The 26,468-nt window shown below is 45.6% G+C and overlaps 1 protein-coding gene across 1 annotated transcript in view; it reads left to right on the top strand.

Annotated features, from left to right (window-relative positions):
- The first annotated feature begins 2,923 nt into the window (after window positions 1-2,923).
- The window catches only part of LOC120917363 (3-galactosyl-N-acetylglucosaminide 4-alpha-L-fucosyltransferase FUT3-like), a 60,041-nt gene continuing 36,496 nt past the window's right edge, over window positions 2,924-26,468 (top strand). Inside the window, exon 1 of the mRNA XM_040328598.1 lies at window positions 2,924-3,021. The gene's annotated coding sequence lies outside the window, so the exon portion shown is untranslated. The remainder of the gene's footprint in view (window positions 3,022-26,468) is intronic.

Below are 26,468 nucleotides of genomic sequence, written 5' to 3'. Positions count from 1 at the left end.
TCATGGCTAATCCTATCACAGAGGATCCTCAATTAGCCACCCGCATGACCTGGGTGAGTAAACACCCAGAATATTACTATTCAGACATTTCATTCCAGATCAGACTTGCTGTCACCGAGCTCCTGAGTACAATACATATTATGGCTGGGGGGCTCAGACAGGTGGTTTGCTGATGACATCAGCATCTTTTAGTCTCACAGTGTAAAGTAGTCCATGCTGGGAATGTGCCATATAGGCCCTTAACATGGATCCCAGAGTCTGCGTGTCTTGGGGAGACATGGACCCAAAGTAACAGTGTTCCTCTGAAAGCCAGGGACCATGTCAGTAGGCAATAGGCTAGCATTCAGTCCCCTCCAAAATAAGGTAACCAGATTTTTTAAATGATATATGAATGAAAGTACCTTAATCTGTCTTGATATCAGTCTCCAGAAATCACTACACAGCAGGGCACAGAAGTGGTATGGCCAGCACATAATGATGCTCAGCATCCAGTAAGTGACAGTAAACATGCTGACAGGAGAGAAGAGTGTGAGCAGATGGATTACTCATCAATGTGCTGCTGCACTTTTGTTTTCCCATTTTGGGTTTGGAGTTTACTTTGACCTGTGATTTGGAGCACTCTGTGCTGCAGAGGATGTCTATAATCTATCTTTGCTGCCTGGCAGGGCTGGATGGGTCACATAACTGGCTACATGTATTTACATATCCTTTGCCAGCTAATTAGATTGTCCCACAGTCCATGGTTCAAAAGTTGGGAGGTATGCTAGTGACAGTACTATTCAGTGTTAACACATTCTATTTTGCTTACCCGAGGAGTACCGCTCTACTCTTCGTCCTGCTCTCCCCCCCCACTCGCCGCCCCTCTCACAGCCCGCTCTTCACCTCCTCTCAGCCGCTCTTCGCCCACTCTCTGTCCCTCTCACAGCCCACACTCAGCGACCTCTCCGCCTCCTCTCAGCCACTCTCCGCCCACTCTCCGCCCCTCTCACAGCCCACACTCAGCGACCTCTCAGCCAGGGCTGTCTTTTCCATTGGGCACGCTGGGCAGTTGCCCGGGGGCCCCACTTGCCTGGGGGGCCACCACCGGCTGCCCAGCAACTCCAGTAAAAAAAATGGTGGAGAGCAGCGGCTCAGAACTGTAGAACTGTATCGTGTCTACAGTCTCTGAGGAAGAGTCTGAAGAGGAGTCAAGAGTGGGAGCGCCTCCGGGATGGGGGTCAGGGGAGAAGTCAGACATGAGGAGACAGTAGGATAAAACCAGAGCAGCCAAGCTGGAGCCATCTGACTGAGCCGTGCATGTTGCACCTGAGAGGAGATCAGTGATAGTGCCGCCAGGCCAGTCTAAGGGGCAGGTGGTTGCTGATGTAAGGGGGAGTGAATACAAAAATATTAGTGACCCCCCCTTACCTTAGTGTATTTACGGAAGGTGGTCTCTGGTCACCAGAGTGCCCCACACATCAGAGTTCCTGGTGTTCCCCTTTACATCAGAGTCTGCAGGATTCCCCCTTACAGTGCAAGGACCCTGATGTAAGTGGGAACTCTGATGTAAAGAGAAAGCAGTGAACTCTGATATAAGGTAGTCTCTAGTCCCCCTCCACATCAGAGTTCCCCCTTACATCATGATCTGCAGCGTTCCCCTTTACATAAGAGTTCCCTTTCACTGTAAGGGGGAATACTGCAGACTCTAATGTAAGAGGAAACTCTGAGAAGGCTGGGTTATAGTAACCTAACCTTCATGTCAATGAAGAAATTTGTAAAACTGTAATTTTAGGTACTTTTTTTTGCAGTGGCAGTAAAATAAATGTGGTTCTGCCAGTAAATTTCATGATTTTTGTCAGTAAATTCTCGTGCACGATTGTGTAGACAGGGCCCCAGTGCACTGTATTGCCCGGGGGCCTATAATTCTCTTAAGATGCCACTGCTCTCAGCCGCTCTCCGCCTACTCTCTGCCCGCACTCAGCGACCTCTCCACCTCCTCTCAGCCGCTCTCCGCCCCTCTCACAGCCTGCACTCAGTGACCACTCCGCCTCCTCTCAGCCGCACTCTGCCCACTCTCCGCCCCTCTCACAGCCCGCACTCAGCGACCTCTCCGCCTCCTTTCAGCCGCTCTCCACCCACTCTCCGCCCCTCCCACAGCCCACACTCAGCCCGCTTTCCGCCTCCTCTCAGCCCCCGCTCTCCGCCCCCTCTCGTCACTCAAAAAAAAAAAAGTATCGGTTTAAGCATCGGGAGCATTTGCGCGAGTACAAGTACTCGCGCAAATGCTCAGTATCGGGACAACCCTATTTTCTTTTTTACCAGTAATGGCGGCAATCTGCGACTCTCTGCCTGTCGCCGCCTGCCGTTCTTCTGGCCAAGGCGGAAGAACATGCGAGCGGAGCTGAATGGGCATGCACCCGAAACTGAAGAAATATTCCCTCCGCTCTGACCAGCACATGATCATCAGAAAGGGGCACAGATAATGGAAAAAAATACATCCCCCTAAGCGAGTAGGAGCAGCGGAGCGGCGTTGTGTAATTCAGATTTTTTTTTTTATTATTCTGCACTGGCTGTCTTTGAAATTGCACCAACCCCTGTTCAAATCCAATCCGGGGACAAAACCGGGGACAGACTTGGTCTGTAGACAGTGTCCTCAATCCGGGGACTGTGCCCTAAAACTGGGGATGTCTGGTCACCCTACTCCAAAAGTCCCGGGTGAGTCTATCACAATGCGGACCTTCTTCTGAAAATAATAATTGCATGTCTCTCTGTTAGGTCACTGACCTGGAACAAGCATAGTTTGGATGATGCTTTTAATTTCCACTCTTTGCACCCTGTATGTGTATGTCAAATGTTTTGCATGGCAGATAAAATTTCACTTCTGCTACAAAAATTCTGCTCTTTGTCATTCTTCTCAATTTCCCTATGTGTTTGTTGAGGGGCAGGACTTCAGTAGTTTGAGTTCAGTTTCCTGAACCAGATCCTGCTGTGTTCATTTACGCTTCATTTGTCTTCTCTGCAGCTTCACAAACAGACATGCAGGTATTGTTCCCTTATATTTGCGCTTTTGTTCATTTTTTCTTTCAAAGACCTATTTACTCATATGATGATTTTAAAGATAGTTGTTAATTAATGTATTGATTGTTATTCAAGTTTCTAAGGATGAATTAATTACCTTAAAAAAAATCGAATAACCTGCTAATATGCTAAAGGTACATACATTATACATTGTACAATCTGATTATACAAACTCCCTTAGATTCCCCCATCCACTATGTCGTACGAGAGCCTACCTGACTGAATACAAATTGAAAGTATTGTTTATGTTTATCCTCGTGTTATGTAATTTAGGTTCATCTTCAGAAGGTTGCACACAAATTATACAATCAGATGGCATAGTGTGGGGCCAGCCTTAGATTGCAGTTTATCCACCAGTGATTGTATACCCCTAATTGAACTTTTTTTTTAGCATGTAGTCATAATTTTTCTGAATGAAAACCTTTCTGAATGCAATATGCTATATTTTATAGAACAATTATAAATAAAATAATAAAATAAAGACAAAAAAAAAAGAACAGCAAGAAAATTAATTATAAAAATGCAGTATCTTATCTTTTCACAATATCCCCACTGTACTTTGGGCTCAGCGTGTGTACAGCGTAGTGTGTACCTACAGTTTTTATATGGTTTACCATTTTAAAGGAGGCAGTTACAATCCAATTCAATACAAAGAGGATTCAGAGGGAAATTCTCATGAGGGCTTACAATCTAGAGCTCATTCACACTAGGGATAGACCGATATAGTTTTTTCAGGGCCGATACTGATAACGGTTATCGCCCACCTTTCAGGCCGATAGCCGATAACAGGTGCCGATATTCTGTACATTTAAAGTTTTGAAAAATCAACACAATTTCTACACAAATCTGGTATAAACTGAACATGTTTATTAAAAATTCACCCAATAAAAGTACAAACTAATCACATTACCGGGCTGGTTATTGGTTGCTAAGATTGCCAGGCAACCAATTATCTACTGTTTAATGTAAACAGTTAACTCCAGCAGCTCCCACCCCCATCCAGCCCTGTGCTACTGGCCGCTGTCCAGTAAAGAGCAGAGCGGCGAAGGCTTAGGGGAAGGACTGGCAATACAGGGCTGCCTGTAATCTATCTGTCGATCCCTATTCTAGCTAGTGTCGGGTGCAAGAGCGCACTCGGCACACCGATGCGACTCTGCAAATCTACAGCACATGTGATCTGTGAGCAATGTGAATCGACCCCACTTTGTCCCAGCCCTGTCAGTGGCCCCCGGCCCACCGGGCAAAAGCCTGGTGTGCCCTATGGCCAGTCAGGGCCAGTTTAAATTTACCAACCGCCTGCCGTACATTAACTGCGGCAAGGCAGCGATTTTGTCAATAGCTACTGGGGGGGGGGGGGGCGCATGCGTGCCACTGGAGCCACAGGGGGAGCCAATCTGCGATGTTCGCCGGCTACCGGCGATCGCTCACTGCAGACAGAACGATGGTCTGCCGATGAAAACAAGCAGGTCGCCATGCTGTCAGGCATGGACACTCTGATTTGTGTTCCTGTTAATCACACACACAGTTAGAAACACACTGTTAACCCTTTGAATACCCCTGATGTTAACCGCTTCCCTGGCAGTATTTTTAGCACTGATTATTGTAATAATGTCACTGGTTCCCTAAAAAGTGTCAAGTGTCAGCTAGGTGTCCAATCTGTCTGCCACAATGTCGCAATCCCGCTAAAAATCGCTGGCCATGTCCTAGGTGTACACCTACAAGGGGTTCATATCCAGTTGCTATGCTATGTTGTTAAACCTCTTCCTATCGGGTACCCCTCTTAAGGCGGTGGCGCGATGGGAACGGGATGTGGGAGCGTTCGAGGGTGAGCAGTGGGAGGAGGCCTTGCAGGCGGTCCCCACGTGCTCCCTGAATGTGGCACACAGACTGTCGCAACTCTACATCCTCTTACGGGTCCATTATACGCCAGCCAGGCTAGCACGAATGGGATTGGGGGTAGACCCCTGCTGCACCAGGTGCTGCAGGGACCATGGTGATTTCATCCACCTTTTGTGGCGCTGCCCGAAGCTCCATCTGTACTGGACGGGGGTGGTTGACACTATTAACAGGGCCTTCCAGACACAAGTTCCCTTGGAACCCAAGGTTTGTCTGCTGGGGATTACTGAAGGCCTCCTAGTGGAGGATATCCCTAGACAGGCTATAGGCAGGGCCCTGTTCCAGGCTCGCTTAGTGATACTGAGACACTGGAAGGACACTGAACCACCTACAGTGCAGGAATGGATTAAGCAGATGGGGATCACTTTGAGGTTGGAGAAGGTGGTATATCAGAGAAGAGGGACCAGCGGCAAATATGAAAAGCTGTGGGCCCAGTGGCTTGATGTTCCGGGGCTAGCCCTGATAGATCTTGTGTACGACAGGTTATTCTAGATCTGCGACCGACTGGTTCCTGGATACTTGTACATGCCCCCGCGGGGGGGAGTGGGGGATGGTTGCAGGGAAATTTACAATAATGTGTGGCTTTGGATGTAGTGACATGTCATGTTATATGTGTACTCTCCCATGTGATTTTAATTGTGATTATGCTCTGGAGTTTTGTAAGCTGTTTTTTACATTTGCTCAATAAAAACCTTTGTTTAAGAAAAAAAAAAAATCGCTGATCACCGCCATTACAAGTGAAAAAAAAAATGCCATTAAAATATCCTCTATTTTGTAGACGCTCTAACTTTTGCGCAAACCAATCAATATACGTTTATTGGGGTTTGATTTTACCAAAAACATGTAGCAAAATACATATTGGCCTAAACTGAGGAAGAAATTTGATTTATAAAAAAAAAATGTATTGCATATGTATTATAGCAGAAAGTAAAAAAATATTGTCATTCTTTTTTGTTTATAGCACAAAAAATAAAAACTGCAGAGGTGATCAAATACCACCAAAATAAAGCTATATTTGTAGGAAAAAAAGGAAATCAATTCTATTGCTGTACCGTCTCGAACGAACGCGCAATTGTCAGTTAAAGTGAAGCAGTGCCATATCGCAAAAAATGGTCTGGTCATTGAGGGGATAAAACCTTCTGGGGCTGAAGTGGTTAAATGGGATCCGGAGGAACAGATTAGCAGAGACTGCAGTGAGCGCAGCGTGTGGAAAGGGGGAGGTCTGACCAATATCGGTAAGTTTCTGACTGATACCAATTATTTGAAAGATTGTGAATATCGGCCCTAATAATTGGCCCCTCAGATAATCGATCGACCCCTAATTCACACCGTACAACTTTTGCCATGCATGTGCCAATGCACAATAACGTGCTGTAGATGTGTATTGTGGTGTGTTGCCATTTTAAGTTATTACACACATATACAGTGTCCTGCAATACACCTGCATTATATCACACCGCATTACACAGACGCCTACTGTGTTTCCCCAAAAATAAGACCAGGTCTTATATTAATTCTGGCTACAAAAAACACACTTAGGCCCTGTACACACGAGAGGATCTATCCGCTGGAATTAATCCGCGGATCCGTTTTTGGTGTGTACAACCCAGCGGATATTTATCCGCGGATTTTTTTCGGGCCGACCGATTTCCAGCGGATAAAAATTTCTTAGCATGCTAAGAAATCTATCCGCTGGAATCGGCTCCAGCGGATTGATCCGGTGGTCTGTACAGACTCACCGGATCAATCCGTCCGATTCCATCCCTCACATGCGTCGTAATGATTCGACGCATGCGTGGAAGTCCTTATATTACAGCGTCGCGTACGTCGCCGCGTCATCATCGCGGCGACGGCGCGACACGTCACCACGGAGGGAATTCCGTGCGGATTTTGATCTGATGGTTAGTACAACCATCAGATCAAAATCCGCCAGAGGATTTATCCGCGGAAACGGTCCGGAGGACCGTTCCCGTGGATAAATCCTCTCGTGTGTACGGGGCCTAGGGCTTATTTTCAGGGGATGTCTTATTTATTTATGGTATGTACAAAAAAAATTCTCCCCCTGTCAGCTCTGGAGTCAGCATTGTGAAATTCTGTCATCCCAAAAATAAACCTTTGTTTAAAGACCTTATAAAATGATGTAATGCGTTCTGTAAAAAGATAATATCATGTGCAGTGTGTCTCCTTGTGTAACATTATTGTGGAAAATACCTTACTTACTGTGCCGCTTGCCGCTCATGTGAGCCGCTGGAGCTCTTCTTCCCTACTCCAAATACTGCAGAGGGAGGGGCCAAAATCCCCAATGACATCAACCCCACTCTGAGTACTGCAGTGGGTAGGGGCTTAATAAAGTTTTATTGGAAAAAAAAAAACAGCTGACATCAGCCGGGAGGAGAGAAGAGCTCCGGCGGGTCACGTGAGCGCCCAGCAGTGCTGTAAATAAGGTATTTTCCACAATAAAGTTACAAAGGGGAGACACTGCACATTATATAATCTTTTTACAGAACGGATTACATGTTTTTACAAGGACTTTAACTAGGGCTTATTTTTGGTGTAGGGCTTATATTGCAGCCATCCCAGAAACTCACGCTAGGTGATTTTTGGGGTAGGGCTTATTTTCGGAGAAACAGGGTATATGTTTTGTGCTTCAATTTTTTTAAGCAGGACTTATTTTTGTGAGTTTAGGTAGACTGAGAGGCCATTAAAAAGAAACTGGCTGACTAATGCAATGTACCTTAACATACAAAAATGTGAGCTTTGCCGGGCACTAGATTACAGTGTAAATTTAGAATAAACTGAAGTAGGCATTTTACATTTTATGAATGTGGTCAGTAATGTCTGTCTCTGCATTTCTTCCAGTACAGTCCCAGATAGCAAGGATAACTTGCCACAAATTTGTGGTTTGTGTTGAATTGCAAGTCTGTTAACTTGCTGCACATTTTCACTGGCAATTTGTAGACCTGTACAGCACGTGAAGCACAAGTTCTAGTTGACACTTTTTCAATTTGTAGAAAATATGCGTGGCAAATCTCTAGCAAGAGCAAAGTTGTACTGCTGAGTCTATAGCAAGAGCTCTGCAAGTCTACAGCATGAACATTCAGCCACAGTGTCCCCTGTGATGGGATGACTATTGGACAACATAAATGAACCAGAACTCACGGAATGTTTGCAAAGAATGTTGATCTGGAGTCATGTGATGCGGACTTGCTGCAATTTTGCAACAAACTTGTGAAGCCTGGCAAGTCTAGCAATAGCTTAGCAAATCATTTTCAGATCTGGGGGGTTTTAGTAGATCATAAGCTCAATAATAGTATGCAATGCCAAGCTGTGGTTTCCAAAGCGAGGAAAGTCCTTTCCTGTATTACAGTTTTTCTCTATTGATTTAGCTCATTTCTTGAAACAGAAATTACATTCTGAAAACTCTAAGATCATTTGTCAAAATAGTCTTACAGTTTAGCACAACACTATAACTCACGTGCAAAAGCTCATATCTCTCCCAAAACTGTTCACTCATGCTTCAAAACCGTATTCCTTTCCCATATAAAGAGTCAGTGCCCTCAAAATGGCAAAGATTCTTCTCAATTGCTTTGGCTCATTTCTTGATACAGACCGGACGTTCTCAGCTCTTTTGATGCTTTTGCCAAAATAACCCGGATGGTTCGGCACAACACCATGGTTCACCTTCAAAAATTCATATCTTTCCCAAAACAGTTCACTCATGTGTCAAAACTAAATTTCTTTCTCATTCAAATAGTCAGTGCCCCCAAAATGCTTCATCCCTTTGGCATTGTGTAAGCACTGCAAGTCAAAATGTTTAGATGTTTTGTCTCTATGGCAGAGGACCATTGAAATATCCCTCATGTCCACCTTTCAGTCTTAGCCCAGTCCTTCATTGACAATGGTTACTGTACAGTTTTTGTCTAGCTAATTGAATACAATTGTGTATAAAACTGAAAAAAAAAAGAAAAGATTTTAGGGTAAGAGTCGCCTCCAAGGTTTGACATCACACATTGCACTACTGTAATACTGCCAAGCAAAAATTACTTTACAGTAGTGTAACCATTATCATTCACACACAAAGTAACTTCCATACTTCAGAGTAAAAAGAAAATGTATATAGCATAATATATACGGAAATATAAATTCACAAACATAAAACAAGGAAAATTACATTTAGCCTACAATGCTGTAAATAAAGCTGGAGTTTTACAACTACTGTAACATCTCTTCACTGGTCGCTGTCCTCACCCTCCCTGTCCTGTCCACCGTCCTCACCCTCCTGCCCATCCACACGCTGCTGTCTGTCTGGCCACAGATTTTTGTCAACATCACAGCGTATATTCTCCCTTGCGATGCAACGAGGGAAGAAACGGCGTGCATGTTGCAACCATCCCCTACACTGATCTCCTGTAATATCCTCACAGGCAGCGTCCATTGTATGGAGCAGGGACCTCTGATCTTGAGACCGATGCTCATACACTCTCCACCTCCAAGCAGAGAAAAACTCCTCAATAGTATTGAGGAAAGGAGAGTAAGGTGGTAGGAACACCATATCCATCCTTGGATGAGCAGTGACCAGGCCCTGATAAGCGGGCCATGGTGAAAATTCACATTGTCCCATACAATTATATTTTGTGGTAGGTGAGGCCCTATGAGACCTCTCTCATTTTCAGGGATCAAATCCGAATGAAGGTGGTCCAAGAAGATGAGGAGCTTCTGTGTATTGTATGGGCCAAGACTGGGCATGTGAGTGGCCACACCATTCTCAGAAATGGCAGCATACATAGTTATATTGCCCCCTCGCTGGCCTGGGACATCCACCGTGGCCCGGTGGCCAATAAAATTACGGCCACGTCTTTGGCCCTTGGCCAGGTTGAAGCCAGCCTCATCCACATACACGGGTATGTGAGAGGTCTCGTTTCCTTCCAGTGCCATTATTCTCTACAATAGAGTAAAAAAAGAAAACATCAAATCAAACATACAGAAGAGTCATACACTAGAGTTACAGACAGCTACATAGGAATGTTCTATGTTCCACAAGTTCAATATACTACTGGCCAGTATAACAGTGGTTCCAAACCTGGGGTACATCTTCTTCTCAGAATTGGGGACCCAGTCGAATACTGGGGCCCCGCCACAGCTTTAAATGTTCCGGGCCAACATGGTCCTGGAACCAGGAACACCGCGTGGCACGCGCACCCCTGTCTGGTAGGCCATCTCGCCGGGGGGCCGTGATGTGTGGTCACCCTAAAGGTGGGTGCCACCTCAGGAAAAGAACCCCGCCTCAATGGCGTCTGCTCCAGAAGTACCCTCCCCCAGCATGCCCCGCGAGAGAAACTCCCTCCCGATTGGCTGCTGGCAAGAGGCACCCCAGCCTGGACTCCACTGTCGCCCCGGGGTGGTATGACACCCCAGCAACCACAGAATGGACCCGCAGCACAGCCCAGCTGAAACAGAGACCCTTTGTAAAATTGCAATCAGAATCAGAGTCAACTACACTCTGATTATCCCTTAACTTTTACAGTAATAGCACCGGTACTTGGAGGTACACAGACGCTACATCTACAATATTTTTCCTGTCATTGTTAGTATCATACGTAACATCCCACTGAGGTAAGATACTGTAATACTGTAGGCCTATCACACACACGAAATGAATATGTAAATGAATAAACATATTTGTTTCTCTATGCACAGTGTCCTGTCCTATACATTATATAATTCCATCATTGATTGTGAGGCCATGGTTGATGACATGGTCTATAATTGTGGCCCAAATTTCATCAGGGAGAGCATGGTGTCTTCGTGCTCCTCGGCCTCTTCCCCCTATTCTACCACCATGCACCCTTACTCCTCCTCCTCTTCTTCATCCTCGAGCAGACAGTTGCCATTGTTCATTTACTTGGCCAGGTGACTCCATGTTCAGAAATTGTACTGGTCCTGCATGGTCAAGCTCTATATATACATGTTTGGCAGCATTCACAATCATGGACAACATCTGTCAGGTACAGTAACTAAACATACTGTTTGATTGGTCATCTGAGACCAACTCCTCCTTCGTTAGTCAAGTTCTAGTTGCACCCGACTGTCAATTGCTGTAATCATTTTATCAAATGTTCCAAGAGATTCATATATGGTATTCATGGTATTATGTTCCTGAATAATTTTGACAATTGAACAGACTATTGTGCATGTGATGACTTAAACAATGAAATGATGCTGACATGTTTTGGAGAGAACGACCATTAGACTGAAGAAATGACAATCAGTTTAGATCAACAAGATCTATTCAATTGGAAATTGTGCTAAATGTAGGCTACTTGTACTTAATCATTTGAAAGATGTACTGAGACAGTGAGACATGTACTGAGACATTTGCAATTTGATGAAATGAATGAGAAATGCCATTCAGTTGTGAACAATTGCGAAGTGGTTTGGAGACTTGTCCATGTTGTTTTGAGAATGTCATTTCTGTTTCAAGAAATGAGCCAAAACAATGGAGAAAAACTGTAAGAGAGGTGTGGACTCCAGAGACAGTGATATAATTTTGCCCCTGTACAAATCATTAGTAAGACCTCATCTGGAATATGCAGCTCAGTTTTGGGCACCAGCTCTCAAAAAGGATATCGGGGAACTGGAGAAAATGCAGAGAAGGGCAACCAAACTGATAAGATACATGGAGGAGCACAGCTATGAGGTAAGATTAGAGGAACTGAATTTATTCACTCTTGAGAGGAGGAGATTAAGGGGAGATATGATCAACATGCAGGGCTTTTTTTCAGCGGGAACGCGGGGGAACGCAGTTCCGGCACCTCCTGGACTGACTGTATGTAATGTCAAGGGGTGCTGGGGTGTGCTGCAGGGTATTGATGCTCACTGCTGGCGGATATATTCTAGCTGGAGGGGATCTATTTTTGCAGGGGGGTCTAGTGTTGCTGAGGAGGTCTAGTGTTGCTGGTGGGGGACCTATTGTTGCTGCGGGGATCAGTTGTTGCTGAAGATGATCTATTGTTGGGGGAGGGGTCTATGGTTGATGGCTGCCAGAGAGTCTATTAATGCTGGCTGTGCGGAGATCTGTTGATGCTGCCGGTAGTCTATTGTTGCTGGGGGGGGGGGATTTTGTTGTGGGTGGTACATTGTTAGGAGGATCTATTGTTGCTGGCTGAAGGGGAAACTAAATTCCATACAAATTACTTAGCACAACAAAATGATACTTAGTTCTGTATTGTCTAAAAGGGGCTGTACTGGGAGGTGGGTAGAGGATGGAACCAAGGGACGTTGCTCGGAGGTGGGTAGGGGCAGAGAAAAGTGACTCGGAAAAGGGGAGTTCCTGCACCTATTGTCTGAGAAAAAAAGCCCTGTCAACATGTACAAATATATAAGGGGTCCATATAGTGAACTTGGTGTTGAGTTATTCACTTTACGGTCAACACAAAGAACAAGGGGGCACTCTTTACGTCTAGAGGAAAAGAGATTTCATCTCCAAATACGGAAAGGTTTCTTCACAGTAAGAGCAGTGAAAATGTGGAATAGACTCCCTCCAGAGGTGGTTCTGGCCAGTTCAGTAGATTGCTTTAAGAAAGGCCTGGATACTTTCCTAAATGTACATTAAATAACTGAGTACTAAGATTTATAGACAAAGTTGATCCAGGGAAAATCTGATTGCCTCTCGGGGGTTCAGGAATTTTTTTTTCCCCTGCTGTAGCAAATTGGATCATGCTCTGCTGGGATTTTTCACCTTCCTCTGGATCCACTGTGGGTATAGAATTGGGTATATGGGACTGTATAATATTTGTTATTGTATTTATTTTTATGGTTGAACTACATGGACTTGTGTCTTTTTTCAACCTGACTATGTAACTATGTAAGACTTGCAGCACAATTGCTTGCTATCTGGCTGGTTCACCCTTAGCCATTGTGCGCTGAATTGTAAGATAACAACCAGTGTTAATTGATTTTTGAATAGGCATATTGTATCATAGCAATCATTTGTTTAAAGCTACTTTACTCCTTAATGATAATACCATCTATTTGTTGAAGTCATGTAGACGACCTGAATTTCCAATGGAATTAGTTGTTTGCTCACTGTGCCATAGTCCATGCAAAGTCATATGGAAATACATTTTATTGCTAACTGCAAATGTCACATGGAATGTGGAACTGGATAATACTATAGCCATAGCTCCCAACTTTCCTTGATCCCTGATAGCTCCTCATTTGTCCCTCATTTTGGTCTGATCTATATAGCTGTATATAAAATGCACTTTTTATCTATCAAAAGGTGTTTTCCAGTGCTAAACCCATCATCATATTTATAAATTGCTGCATTTGTAAATTCCAAAGGCCAATATAAAGGAATAGTAGGGTTAAAAAAAGCACTTGTGGGTTTTTTTCTTGTGTGCAATTTAGGGTGTTCCCGATACCACTTTTTTAGGACCGAGTACAAGTACCGATACTTTTTTTCAAGTAGTCGCCGATACCGAATACCGATACTTTTTTTAAATGTGTCCCCAAATGCAGCCATGTCCCCCACATATGCAGCCATGTCCCCCCAGCCATGTCCCCCCAGCCATGTCCCCCACATATGTAGCCATGTCCCTCACATATGCAGCCATGTCCCTCTAGCCATGTCCCTCACATATGCAGCCATGTCCCTCACATATGCAGCCATGTCCCTCTAGCCATGTCCCTCACATATGCAGCCATGTCCCTCTAGCCATGTCCCTCACATATGCAGCCATGTCCCTCTAGCCATGTCCCTCACATATGCAGCCATGTCCATCCAGCCATTTCCCCCATACCTTTGCCGCCGAAAGCCGCCGCCGCCGCCGCCGCATGGAGAAAATCACAGCATTCATTTGAATAGCTGTTTTGCCCGCGCGTATAGACACTCCCCCTTGCTCGGGATTGGACAGATCACGATCACCCATCCAATCCTGAGCAAGGGGGAGTGTCTATACACGCGGGAACACTACAGCTATTCAAATGAAAGCTGTGATGTTCCTGCACGCCGTTTAACCCATGCGGCGGCTTTCGATGCGGCGGCTTTCGATGCGGCGGGGGGGGGGAAGTATTCTATTTAGGTATCCGGGGTATTTGCGCGAGTACAAGTACTCCCGCAAATACTCGGTATCGGTCCCGATACCGATACTGGTATCGGTATCGGGACAACCCTAATTGCACCTTTAAGGAGGCGTGGCAAGGGATGTGTCCTATGTCTACATACCTTTGCTTATAGGTGTCCCTCATTCCCATCTCAAAAAGTTGGGAGATATGCTATAGCTCTAGAATTAATAGAATGCTTTTGTGATGGAAAAAAACGACATTTTTAAAAATGTCATTTAAAATGACCGTGTGTGGGGAAAACATTGTTTTTTGTCTTCTAAAAAACGACCACATTTTTTTTCGAACATGCTTCAATTTTTTATGTCGTTTTTCAAAATGTTGTTTTTTGTGTCATAAAAAATGACAGTGTGTGGGCTAAAACCACGTTTAAAACAACGTTTTTAAACCCGCGCATGCTCAGAAGCAAGTTATGACGCAAGCTTGAATGGAACAGAGTGCCGTCGCACGTGCTGTACGTAACCTACGCTTTGCTAGAGCTTTTTGAAAAACGATGGTGTGTAGGCAACGTCGTTTTTTAAAATGAAGTTTGAAAAACGTCGTTTTTTTTTCATGATAAAAAACAACGTTTTTTTCCAAGACAAAAAACGACCGTGTGTATGCGGCATGAGGCAGTGATCCATGACATATGACTTTGCACATGTAGGAGAATGTGGGACATACTGTATCACAAGGCTGGACTATGTATGAAGACAAGCCTGCAACCAGGGGTCAAGTCCTGGCGAAAAAAGTGTGGGAACTCCCACCCAAGATCCACTCCCCCACCAAAAAAAATTAAATGATACGCTCATATGCATAATTACTAAACCGCATGTTTTTTTTTTTTTTTTTCGATCTACTGTACCTTAGCAATCCTTTATGTTACTGGCCGCTTCTTGTATATGGATTCATCGGGTAGTGTTCCGTCACTTCCTCGATGCCACAATGTCTCCTGGGAGCTTTTGTCATTGTTCCCAGGAGACATTGCGGAGGTCTGCCACGAGTTATCGCGGGATTTACAAAGAACTTGCTTAAAGTTCTTTCTAAATCCGAGGAAGTGACGGAATACCCGCACACTACCTGATGAATCCATATACAGGAAGCGGCCAGAAACATAAAGTATTACTAAGGTTCACCTGCCCCTGACAGTGACTCGAGCTGGGCATCGCCGCTTAGTATAGGATTGGCTCGGGCGGCTCGGCTGCTCTAGTCCTGCAAAGGGAACTGCGTTCCTGCTGTGAAAAAAGTGCAGGAACTCCGTTCCCACGTGTTCCCGCAGGACTTGAGCCCTGCCTGTAACCATGTGTATACTGTCCGGGGAATCCAGGACTCAGAATAAAAGATATCAGATAAGCGGCACACATCAAAATTTGCAATTCCATTTGTTTAATTTTCTGATACCATCATACCTATTGTGGATGGGTTACCGTGTACTGTGGTGTTTATGGTGACATATAATTTAGAAAGATGCTATGTAAGGATGGTCATACACACTGTTAGCTTTCTTTCGTTCAACTTTCTTGCTGAATGAAAGAAATGATTCTTCCACCCAAGTTAAAGAGCGTAGATGCCCCCGCTGGGCTATTTATTCTGAGAGCCAGCAGTGACAGACTGTATTTGATTTTTATCTGCAATAAAGATGCCTTAAACGGTGTGCGGCCGATTTAAAGCATGACTTTGCAAGGCGATTTGGAGGCAAATCAAAAAAACAAATAAAAAAAACAACAAAAAAAAAACAGACAAATGTTTATCAACATTCCTTAACACTGAGACATAGAGAAGAGAATAGATACAATGGCCCGGATTCACATACATTGGCGCATATTTATGCCGGCGTAGCGTATCGAATATACACTATGCCGACGCAGATTAAGGGGAGATATGATCAACATGCAGGGCTTTTTTTCAGCGAGAACGCGGGGGAACGCAGTTCCGGCACCTCCTGGACTGACTGTATGTAATGTCAAGGGGTGCTGGGGTGTGCTGCAGGGTATTGATGCTCACTGCTGGCGGATATATTCTAGCTGGAGGGGATCTATTTTTGCAGGGGGGTCTAGTGTTGCTGAGGAGGTCTAGTGTTGCTGGTGGGGGACCTATTGTTGCTGCGGGGATCAGTTGTTGCTGAAGATGATCTATTGTTGGGGGAGGGGTCTATGGTTGATGGCTGCCAGAGAGTCTATTAATGCTGGCTGTGCGGAGATCTGTTGATGCTGCCGGTAGTCTATTGTTGCTGGGGGGGGGGGATTTTGTTGTGGGTGGTACATTGTTAGGAGGATCTATTGTTGCTGGCTGAAGGGGAAACTAAATTCCATACAAATTACTTAGCACAACAAAATGATACTTAGTTCTGTATTGTCTAAAAGGGGCTGTACTGGGAGGTGGGTAGAGGATGGAACCAAGGGACGTTGCTCGGAGGTGGGTAGGGGCAGAGAAAAGTGACTCGGAAAAGGGGAGTTCCTGCACCTATTGTCTGAGAAAAAAAGCCCTGTCAACATGTACAAATATATAAGGGGTCCATATAGTGAACTTGGTGTTGAGTTATTCACTTTACGGTCAACACAAAGAACAAGGGGACACACTTTACGTCTAGAGGAAAAGAGATTTCATCTCCAAATACGGAAAGGTTTCTTCACAGTAAGAGCTGTGAAAATGTGGAATAGACTCCCTCCAGAGGTGGTTCTGGCCAGTTCAGTAGATTGCTTTAAGAAAGGCCTGGATACTTTCCTAAATGTACATTAAATAACTGAGTACTAAGATTTATAGACAAAGTTGATCCAGGGAAAATCTGATTGCCTCTCGGGGGTTCAGGAATTTTTTTTTCCCCTGCTGTAGCAAATTGGATCATGCTCTGCTGGGATTTTTCACCTTCCTCTGGATCCACTGTGGGTATAGAATTGGGTGTATGGGACTGTATAATATTTGTTATTGTATTTATTTTTATGGTTGAACTACATGGACTTGTGTCTTTTTTCAACCTGACTATGTAACTATGTAAGACTTGCAGCACAATTGCTTGCTATCTGGCTGGTTCACCCTTAGCCATTGTGCGCTGAATTGTAAGATAACAACCAGTGTTAATTGATTTTTGAATAGGCATATTGTATCATAGCAATCATTTGTTTAAAGCTACTTTACTCCTTAATGATAATACCATCTATTTGTTGAAGTCATGTAGACGACCTGAATTTCCAATGGAATTAGTTGTTTGCTCACTGTGCCATAGTCCATGCAAAGTCATATGGAAATACATTTTATTGCTAACTGCAAATGTCACATGGAATGTGGAACTGGATAATACTATAGCCATAGCTCCCAACTGTCCTTGATCCCTGATAGCTCCTCATTTGTCCCTCATTTTGGTCTGATCTATATAGCTGTATATAAAATGCACTTTTTATCTATCAAAAGGTGTTTTCCAGTGCTAAACCCATCATCATATTTATAAATTGCTGCATTTGTAAATTGCAAAGGCCAATATAAAGGAATAGTAGGGTTAAAAAAAGCACTTGTGGGTTTTTTTCTTGTGTGCAATTCTTTAAGGAGGCGTGGCAAGGGGTGTGTCCTATGTCTACATACCTTTGCTTATAGGTGTCCCTCATTCCCATCTCAAAAAGTTGGGAGATATGCTATAGCTCTAGAATTAATAGAATGCTTTTGTGATGGAAAAAAACGACATTTTTAAAAACGTCATTTAAAATGACCGTGTGTGGGGAAAACGTTGTTTTTTATCTTCTAAAAAACGACCAAATTTTTTTTCGAACATGCTTCAATTTTTTATGTCGTTTTTCAAAATGTCATTTTTTGTGTCATAAAAAATGACCGTGTGTGGGCTAAAACCACGTTTAAAACAACGTTTTTAAACCCGCGCATGCTCAGAAGCAAGTTATGACGCGAGCTTGAATGGAACAGAGTGCCGTCGCACGTGCTGTACGTAACCACGCTTTGCTAGAGCTTTTTGAAAAAACGATGGTGTGTAGGCAACGTCGTTTTTTAAAATGAAGTTTGAAAAACGTCGTTTTTTTTTCATGATAAAAAACAACGTTTTTTTCCAAGACAAAAAACGACCGTGTGTATGCGGCATGAGGCAGTGATCCATGACATATGACTTTGCACATGTAGGAGAATGTGGGACATACTGTATCACAAGGCTGGACTATGTATGAAGACAAGCCTGTAACCAGGGGTCAAGTCCTGGCGAAAAAAGTGTGGGAACTCCCACCCAAGATCCACTCCCCCACCAAAAAAAATTAAAATGATACGCTCATATGCATAATTACTAAACCGCATGTTTGTTTTTTTTTCCGATCTACTGTACCTTAGTAATCCTTTATGTTACTGGCCGCTTCTTGTATATGGATTCATCGGGTAGTGTTCCGTCACTTCCTCGATGCCACAATGTCTCCTGGGAGCTTTTGTCATTGTTCCCAGGAGACATTGCGGAGGTCTGCAACGAGTTATCGCGGGATTTACAAATAACTTGCTTAAAGTTCTTTCTAAATCCGAGGAAGTGACGGAATACCCGCACACTACCTGATGAATCCATATACAGGAAGCGGCCAGAAACATAAAGTATTACTAAGGTTCACCTGCCCCTGACAGTGACTCAAGCTGGGCATCGCCGCTTAGTGAAGGATTGGCTCGGGCGTCTCGGCTGCTCTAGTCCTGCAAAGGGAACTGCGTTCCTGCTGTGAAAAAAGTGCAGGAACTCCGTTCCCACGCTTTCCCGCAGGACTTGAGCCCTGCCTGTAACCATGTGTATACTGTCCGGGGAATCCAGGACTCAGAATAAAAGATATCAGATAAGCGGCACACATCAAAATTTGCAATTCCATTTGTTTAATTTTCTGATACCATCATACCTATTGTGGATGGGTTACCGTGTACTGTGGTGTTTATGGTGACATATAATTTAGAAAGATGCTATGTAAGGATGGTCATACACACTGTTAGCTTTCTTTCGTTCAACTTTCTTGCTGAATGAAAGAAATGATTCTTCCACCCAAGTTAAAGAGCGTAGATGCCCCCGCTGGGCTATTTATTCTGAGAGCCAGCAGTGACAGACTGTATTTGATTTTTATCTGCAATAAAGATGCCTTAAACGGTGTGCGGCCGATTTAAAGCATGACTTTGCAAGGCGATTTGGAGGCAAATCAAAAAAACAAATAAAAAAAACAACAACAAAAAAACAGACAAATGTTTATCAACATTCCTTAACACTGAGACATAGAGAAGAGAATAGATACAATGGCCCGGATTCACATACATTGGCGCATATTTATGCCGGCGTAGCGTATCGAATATACACTATGCCGACGCAGCTCACAGAGGCAAGCACAATATTCACAAAGCACTCGCCCCCAGTCGCTGTTAAAGATACGCTGGGTTTCCTCAGCGTAAGCCAGTGTAGGTGGAAGTGGGCGTGAGCCATGCTAATGAGGCGTGACCCCATGTAAATGAAGGACTGAGCGTCATAAAGTTACGAATAACGTACGGCGCATGCGCCGTCCCGTGGACGCATCCCAGTGCGCATGCTCAAAATCACGTCGAAACAACTGCCTAAGATACGTCGAATCACTGCCTACGACGTGAACGTAACCTACGCCTAGCCCTATTCACGTACTACGTAAACGACATAAAATACGACGGCTGTGTTCCCTGGTCCATACCTTTGCATGACTTGCGCCTTCTATATAGGGAATAACTTTACACCGGATGTAGGACTTACGCAAAGCGTGCATATTATGCGCCGGGCGCAAGTACGTTTGTGAATCAGCGTATCTCCCTAATTTGCATAGGTGAATAGGAAATCAATGGGAGTACCACTTGCGGCCAGCGTAAATATGCGCCAACGATACGCCGGCGTAGGAAAGTTACGTCGGTCGGATAAAGCCTATTTTCAGGCGTATCTATTTTTGTGGGCACGGCGCACAGATACGACGGTGCATACTTACACTTACGCGGCGTATCTCGAGATACGTTGGCGTAAGTGTTTTGTGAATCTGGGCCATTGTGTCATTTCGATCTTTTAGAGATTAGGGCCCCTTTCACACTGGGGCGGGAGCTATACCGTCGGATTTGCCACGGGATTCGGCCGCTAGCGGTGCAGTATTTACCCCCGCTAGCGGCCGAGAAAGGGTTATTACCGCCCGCAATGCGCCTCTGCAGAGGCACATTGCGGGCGGTATTAACACGGTTTCCCATTGTTTTTAAATGGGAAGGAGCAGTGAAGGAGCGGTATACACGCCGCTCCTCTCACCGCTCCAAAGATGCTGCTGGCAGGAGATTTTTTTTTCTCTCCCGCCAGCGCATCGCCTCAGTGTGAAAGCCCTCGGGCTTTCACATTGAGTATGCAGTGAAGGAGTTTTTCGGGCGGTATAGCAGCGCTATTTTTAGCGCTGTACCGCCTGAAAAACTCCTCAGTGTGAAAGGGGTCTAAAGGGATGAACTTCAGTCTGTAGATTGCAGTTTAACAATTTAAAGACTAAACCTTTTTTGACACTTGTTGCTTAGAAGTTAAAATCTGTATTTTTTGCCAGAAAATTAGTTGGAACCCCCAAACGTTATATATATATTTTTAGAAGAGACCCTAGAAAATAAAATGTCGGTCATTGCAATATTTTATGTCACACTGTATTTGCTCAGCAGTCTTACAAATGCAATTTTTGGGGGCAAAAATACACTTCAATTAATAAAAAGATGAAATAAACAGTAAAGTTAGCCCAATTTTTTGTATAATGTGAAAGATCATGTTACGCCGCAAGAATCATGACAGAATTGCAATGTTTATTCTAAGCAAAAAAATCGTGATTCTCATTTTATCCAAAATCGTGTGCCTCCTAGGGCTCTGTGATATCAGCAGATGGATTGGGGACAGTAAAAGAAGTGGAGGATCAGAGATTACAGGATCAAACAGCCTTTTTACACAATGCAGAGGATTAACCCCATAGGTTCCACAGTAAGTTAACACTCCCCTTCTCCCAGAGTGACAATGCTGCTGTCCAAAGGTCTTCCTCCTTTGTCCAGAGCAGGGGCACTCTAATACAGGAGGTGTGTTACTGGTCAGATCATCAGGTCATCAACAGAGGGGGAAAAGCCTAAAGAAGAAAACGAATGCAGCCACCAATTCTAACGATCAGCAAGTTGAAATATTTTACATTTTTGTTTTTGGGTTTAAAACTTCTTTAAAGCGGAGCTCTACCCAAAAGGGGAAGTTTTTTTTTAAGCACTTTAGGACGTATATTGAAGTTCTCAGTTCATTGGTTAAAGGTAAAGCCAACGGGTGAACTCGAGTAGAAAAAATAAACCCTCAAGTGTGATGGACTTTTATACCAAGTGGGCCTCTATACCCATCTAAAAATATCTTGCAGAGGGTCATTTTTATCACATTCAGAGGGGCAGCAACTTGAAACCATATGATGGACTGGACTGCCTGACACCCTGGCTGGGTGTCAGACTACAGCTTCCTCCACTCTGGAACCCAAATCTCCCTAATTTCCAGACAGGACCAGTATATTAGGTTAGGGCTGTAGATAGAAAATGTACTCCTAGCATCAGTCAGAACCAACAGGACTGACATTATTAACCACTTAAGCCCCGGACCATATTGCTGCCTAAAGACCCAAGGGGTTTTTACAGTTCGGGACTGTGTCGCTTTAACAGACAATTGCGCGGTCGTGCGACGTGGCTCCCAAACAAAATTGGCGTCCTTTTTTCCCCACAAATAGAGCTTTCTTTTGGTGGTATTTGATCACTGTGACGAGATCCTTCCTCGCCCAGGTCCTGCTCTCCCGACACTCCTCTGCTACCAGTGAGTCAGCTTGCAGATTGCAACGTCTGATGGTCCAGTCATCCAAGGTTCCGGGGTCCGAACTACAGCTATGTGCCATTCAGACCCATTAAGAACAAACACCAGGCAGGCTGTATGTAAGTTCAAGCAGGACTCTTTATTTTCAAATACACAGCACACTTTTATACAGAATTTTGGAACATCCCACTCCCAACAACCGCTTTCCTATTGGTCAATTGTAAAGTATATCCAGTCTTCACTCAAGTCCTCCTTGACCATGCAAATGAGGACTTGAAATTGTCAACAGGGATTGGTCCAATAGCTTGGATAGAAAGACTTGTGTATTGAGACAGAAGCCCCAGGGGGTAATCAATGTACACAATAACCCGGTCTACTTAATTACTACCTCTGAGAGGTTACATTGCTTTAGACAATAGAATGCTAATTCAATGCTCCTGACAGGAGGCTTCTGACCTTTAGAACAGTACAAAGGCACTTAGCATAAACACTTACATCTTCAGACGGGCTGTCTCCGACAGAAGACACCCACACCTGATAATCACAAAGGCTTTAAACAGGCTTATCACATAATGGAAATGTCTCAATATAGCTCAGTAACCACTCCATTACTCCAAGGTCCATGACATTACTTCCCCTGGGAAACAGTCCAACAGCCGCAGTGGGACCCAAACGGGTCAACTCGAGGATGTTGGAAAAGTAGTCTTAAGGTTCCAGGACTGTCCGCTGGGATGACCCATCTGCCTTCCTGTTTTGAGGTCCTGGCCCATAATCGGATGGCAAGAGGCTCACATTCAGTCCTCTCCAAAAGCCCCTGTCCCGGCTAGGTCTGTCACACATCTCCCCCTTTGGCAGGAGACTAACACTGGGAGAGACCCCAATTCCGGTACCCACCCAGTACCCCAGATAACTTGTCCCAAACAGAGCATTACTCACCCAGCCAATCTCTGCCTCTCTCAGAGAACACGCCTGCCGCTGGGGAGAGGCCTGGACTGGCCCTTCTCCCTGGAGTCCTTTCAGCCGCTGGAGAGAAGACAGGGTGGCTGGGCTCAGTTCATCATGCCGTTGGGAATCTGGGCCAACTGGCCACCATTCCTGGGGTATACCAGTGGAGACTGCAGTCCCATCCACTGAGGCTAGGTAAAAATCCCCCGGTGCTTGCAAAGCAAAGCCGACATCCTCCTGTCTCAGTGCCGCACCATGTTCTGGGGTTGTGTCCGTGGAGATCGGAGTCCCATCCACTACCACCGGAACCCCCTCTTCTGTTAGTTGAGAGCAGAGGCCCGGGGCACTCTGCTCTGTTGCCAGCTCTTCCGCTGGGTTGCTGTGAGTGGGGACCACAGTCCCATCCACCGATATCCGCTCAAGCTGTAGTGGTGTGCAGCAGCCAGTAGCATCCTGCCCTGCTGCCAGTGATTCAGCTGGGAGTAACAGCTTCACTACCTCAGCTTGTTGCTGGGGAGGGGGGCCAACCGCCCCGGCTCCCTGGAACTCCACAGTTGGTCCCGGTGCTGGGCAGAGATGGCTAGCACTCTGCCCTGTTGCCAGCACTTCTGCTGGGGGGATGAACATTGGGGTAGTGTCCAATTGCTGGGGAGGGAGAATTGCTTCCTCTACTCCCGGTGGGGATATCTGCTGTTGGGACAACAGCTCACGCAGATCCTCTCTCAGACTCTCCGGATCCCCCTCTTTTTCTGATGCTGGGCAGATGCCAGAGGCATTCTGCCCTGTAGCCAGCGCTTCTGCTGGGGCACCCGATGAGATACTCTGGACTTGCTGCTGATCATCATTTCCCAGCCTTCCAGCGCCTGTCTCAACTCCCCTTTCTGAGACCTTCATGCTATTAGCTTGTCTCGCTGCCTGGGGGACCTCCGGTGCGTTCTTGCATTCTAGCGCTCGCAGTGCCCTCTGTATCATCGCTGCTTCTTCCAGTGCGGTTAGAACGGGAAAACGTAGGGTCACCCCTGGCCCCATTTGCTCCTCATCTTTTTGACTGTCTGCTATTTTTCCCAGACAGTCCCAGGCAACGGGAGCCCCACCCTGCTGCTGAGCAGAGTCTAGCAGCTGTCTGTAGGCGGTCTCCAGCTCCTCTTGCCGCTCTCGTTCTCTCTGTTGCCGCTCTCGTGCTCTCTGTTGCCGCTCTCGTGCTCTCTGTTGCCACTCTCGTTCTCTCTCATCCTGCCGCTGGAGGTCTCTAATGGTGTTCTGTATGGCGGTCTCTGATGGGTTCACACCATATAATGCCAACCGCTGTTGAACTCGCTGCTGGAACAAGTCTTCAACTGACCGGGGTCCTGCATCACCATCCCTCTGATCCATCTCGGCTAGCGCAATGATCAGGGTGGCCTTGTTCTTCCCACCGGTCCCTCCACGGCTCTCAAGCAAGTCTTTTAGCATGGTTCTCCTCCAGGCTGCATAGCTGGTCATTCATGGTGGTGGTTTGGAGTTGTCCCAGTAACTGGAGAGCAAATCCCACCGCTGCCAACCAATGTGACGGCTGGGCGAGGAAGGATCTCGTCACAATCACCTCTGCGGTTTTTATTTTTTGCGCTATAAACAAAAATAGAGCGACAATTTTGAAAAAAATGCAATATTTTTTACTTTTTGCTGTAATAAATATCCCCCAAAAACATATATAAAAACATTTTTTTTCCTCAGTTTAGGCCGATACGTATTCTTCTACCTATTTTTAGTAAAAAAAATCGCAATAAGCGTTTATCGATTGGTTTGCGCAAAATTTATAGCGTTTACAAAATAGGGGATAGTTTTATTGCATTTTTATTATTTTTTTTTTTTTACTACTAATGGCGGCGATCAGCGATTTTTTTCGTGACTGCGACATTATGGCGGACACTTCGGACAATTTTGACACATTTTTGGGACCATTGTCATTTTCACAGCAAAAAATGCATTTAAATTGCATTCTTTATTGTGAAAATGACAGTTGCAGTTTGGGAGTTAACCACAGGGGGCGCTGTAGGAGTTAGGGTGCACCTAGTATGTGTTTACAACTGTTGGGGGGTGTGGCTGTAGGAATGACGTCATCGATCGTGTCTTCCCTATAAAGGGAATGACGCGATCGATGCGCCGACACAGTGAAGCACGGGGAAGCCGTGTTTACACACGGCTCTCCTCGTTCTTCAGCTCCGGGGAGCGATCGCGACGGAGCGGCTATAAACAAATAGCCGCGCCGTGGTCCCGGATCGCTCCCCGAGCGGACCCGACCTCCGCATGTAGCGGGGGGGGTCCCGATCGGACCCCCCACCCGCTAATAGGCGAGGACGTACCTATACGCCCATGTGCCTGTACGTGCCATATTGTGGACGTATATGTACATGCGGGGGTCGGGAAGTGGTTAACAAACAGCACAGCATTTATACACAAAAACCTTCCTTCTGGACAGGTATGGCACACATTACAAGTCCCAGAAGAAAATGACATTACATAAACACAGAGGGCCATATTCTCTCTAAATATCCGCCTGCTTCGCTTAGGGCACTTACACTCCGCTGTCCCAACTTACTGGAGCAGGTGTTGTATTCCCCAACCACTTGCTCCATAAGTTGGGACAGCGGAGTGTAAGTGTCCCGGCGTAGCCTGGCGGATCTCCAAGGGGGCGGCTTCTATTCAAATGAAGCGCGCCCCCGATGCAAAAGAACTGGGCATGCGCCGGGCTGCAAAAAGCCCAGTGCGCATGCTCCAGTTCTCGGCGGAAAACGTCAATGACGCCTACGTGTGCGTCATTGACGTAAAGTCGTATTCAAGAACGACTTACGTAAACGACGTATCCGACGAAAAAACACGACGGGGACCCGACGCCATCCGTAACATGGCCTACGCGAGACTTGCGGAAACTTACCCCTCATATAGCAGGGGTAAGTTTCCGCTTACGCAAACGACGTTAGCGACGCGAACTCGTTCGTGAATCGGCGTAGAAGGATCATTTGCATATGCAAATGACTCCTTCATGTAAATGCCATCTAGCGGCGGCCGGCGTCATTGCATTTAAGATCCGCCAGTGTAAGTGACTTACAGATGGCGGATCTTAAGTGTATCTATGCAAAAATGATTCTGAGAATCAGGAGCATAGATACACGGGTCAAAAAAGGGAGTTACGATGGAGTATCCTGAGTTACTCCATCGTAACTTTACTCAGAATATGGCCCAGAGAGAATAGGTGCAGGAACCCAACCCTCCCTAGTCAACTCCTAGCCCACCAACTGCACCCCCCAATCCCACCATTTCTAAGGAAGTAAAGTGATGCCAAATAATAGACGTGGTTAAGGCCCGCCTTCTCCCCATCCACAGCTCACCCCTTTCCCTCTGTCCACAGCTCACTTCCCCCCCATCCACAGCTCACCTCTCCCCCTGTCCACAACTCTGTCCAAACTCACCCCTCCCCCCATCCACAGCTTACCTCCCCAACCACAGCTCACCCTTCCCCCCATCCACAGCTCACCTCTCCCCCCGTCCACAACTCTCTCCCCTGTCACAATTCACCCATCTCCCCCATTCACAGCTTACTCCCCCAACCATAGCTCACTTCCTCCCTCCACAGCTCCTTTTCCCCTCCATCCACAATTTACCATCTCCTCTCTGTCCACAACTC

This window comes from Rana temporaria, chromosome 11 (genome assembly GCF_905171775.1).
Source record: "Rana temporaria chromosome 11, aRanTem1.1, whole genome shotgun sequence".
NCBI lineage: Eukaryota > Metazoa > Chordata > Amphibia > Anura > Ranidae > Rana > Rana temporaria.
The sequence above is the reverse complement of the archived record's forward strand: the minus strand, read 5'-3'. Positions and strand labels throughout refer to the sequence as shown.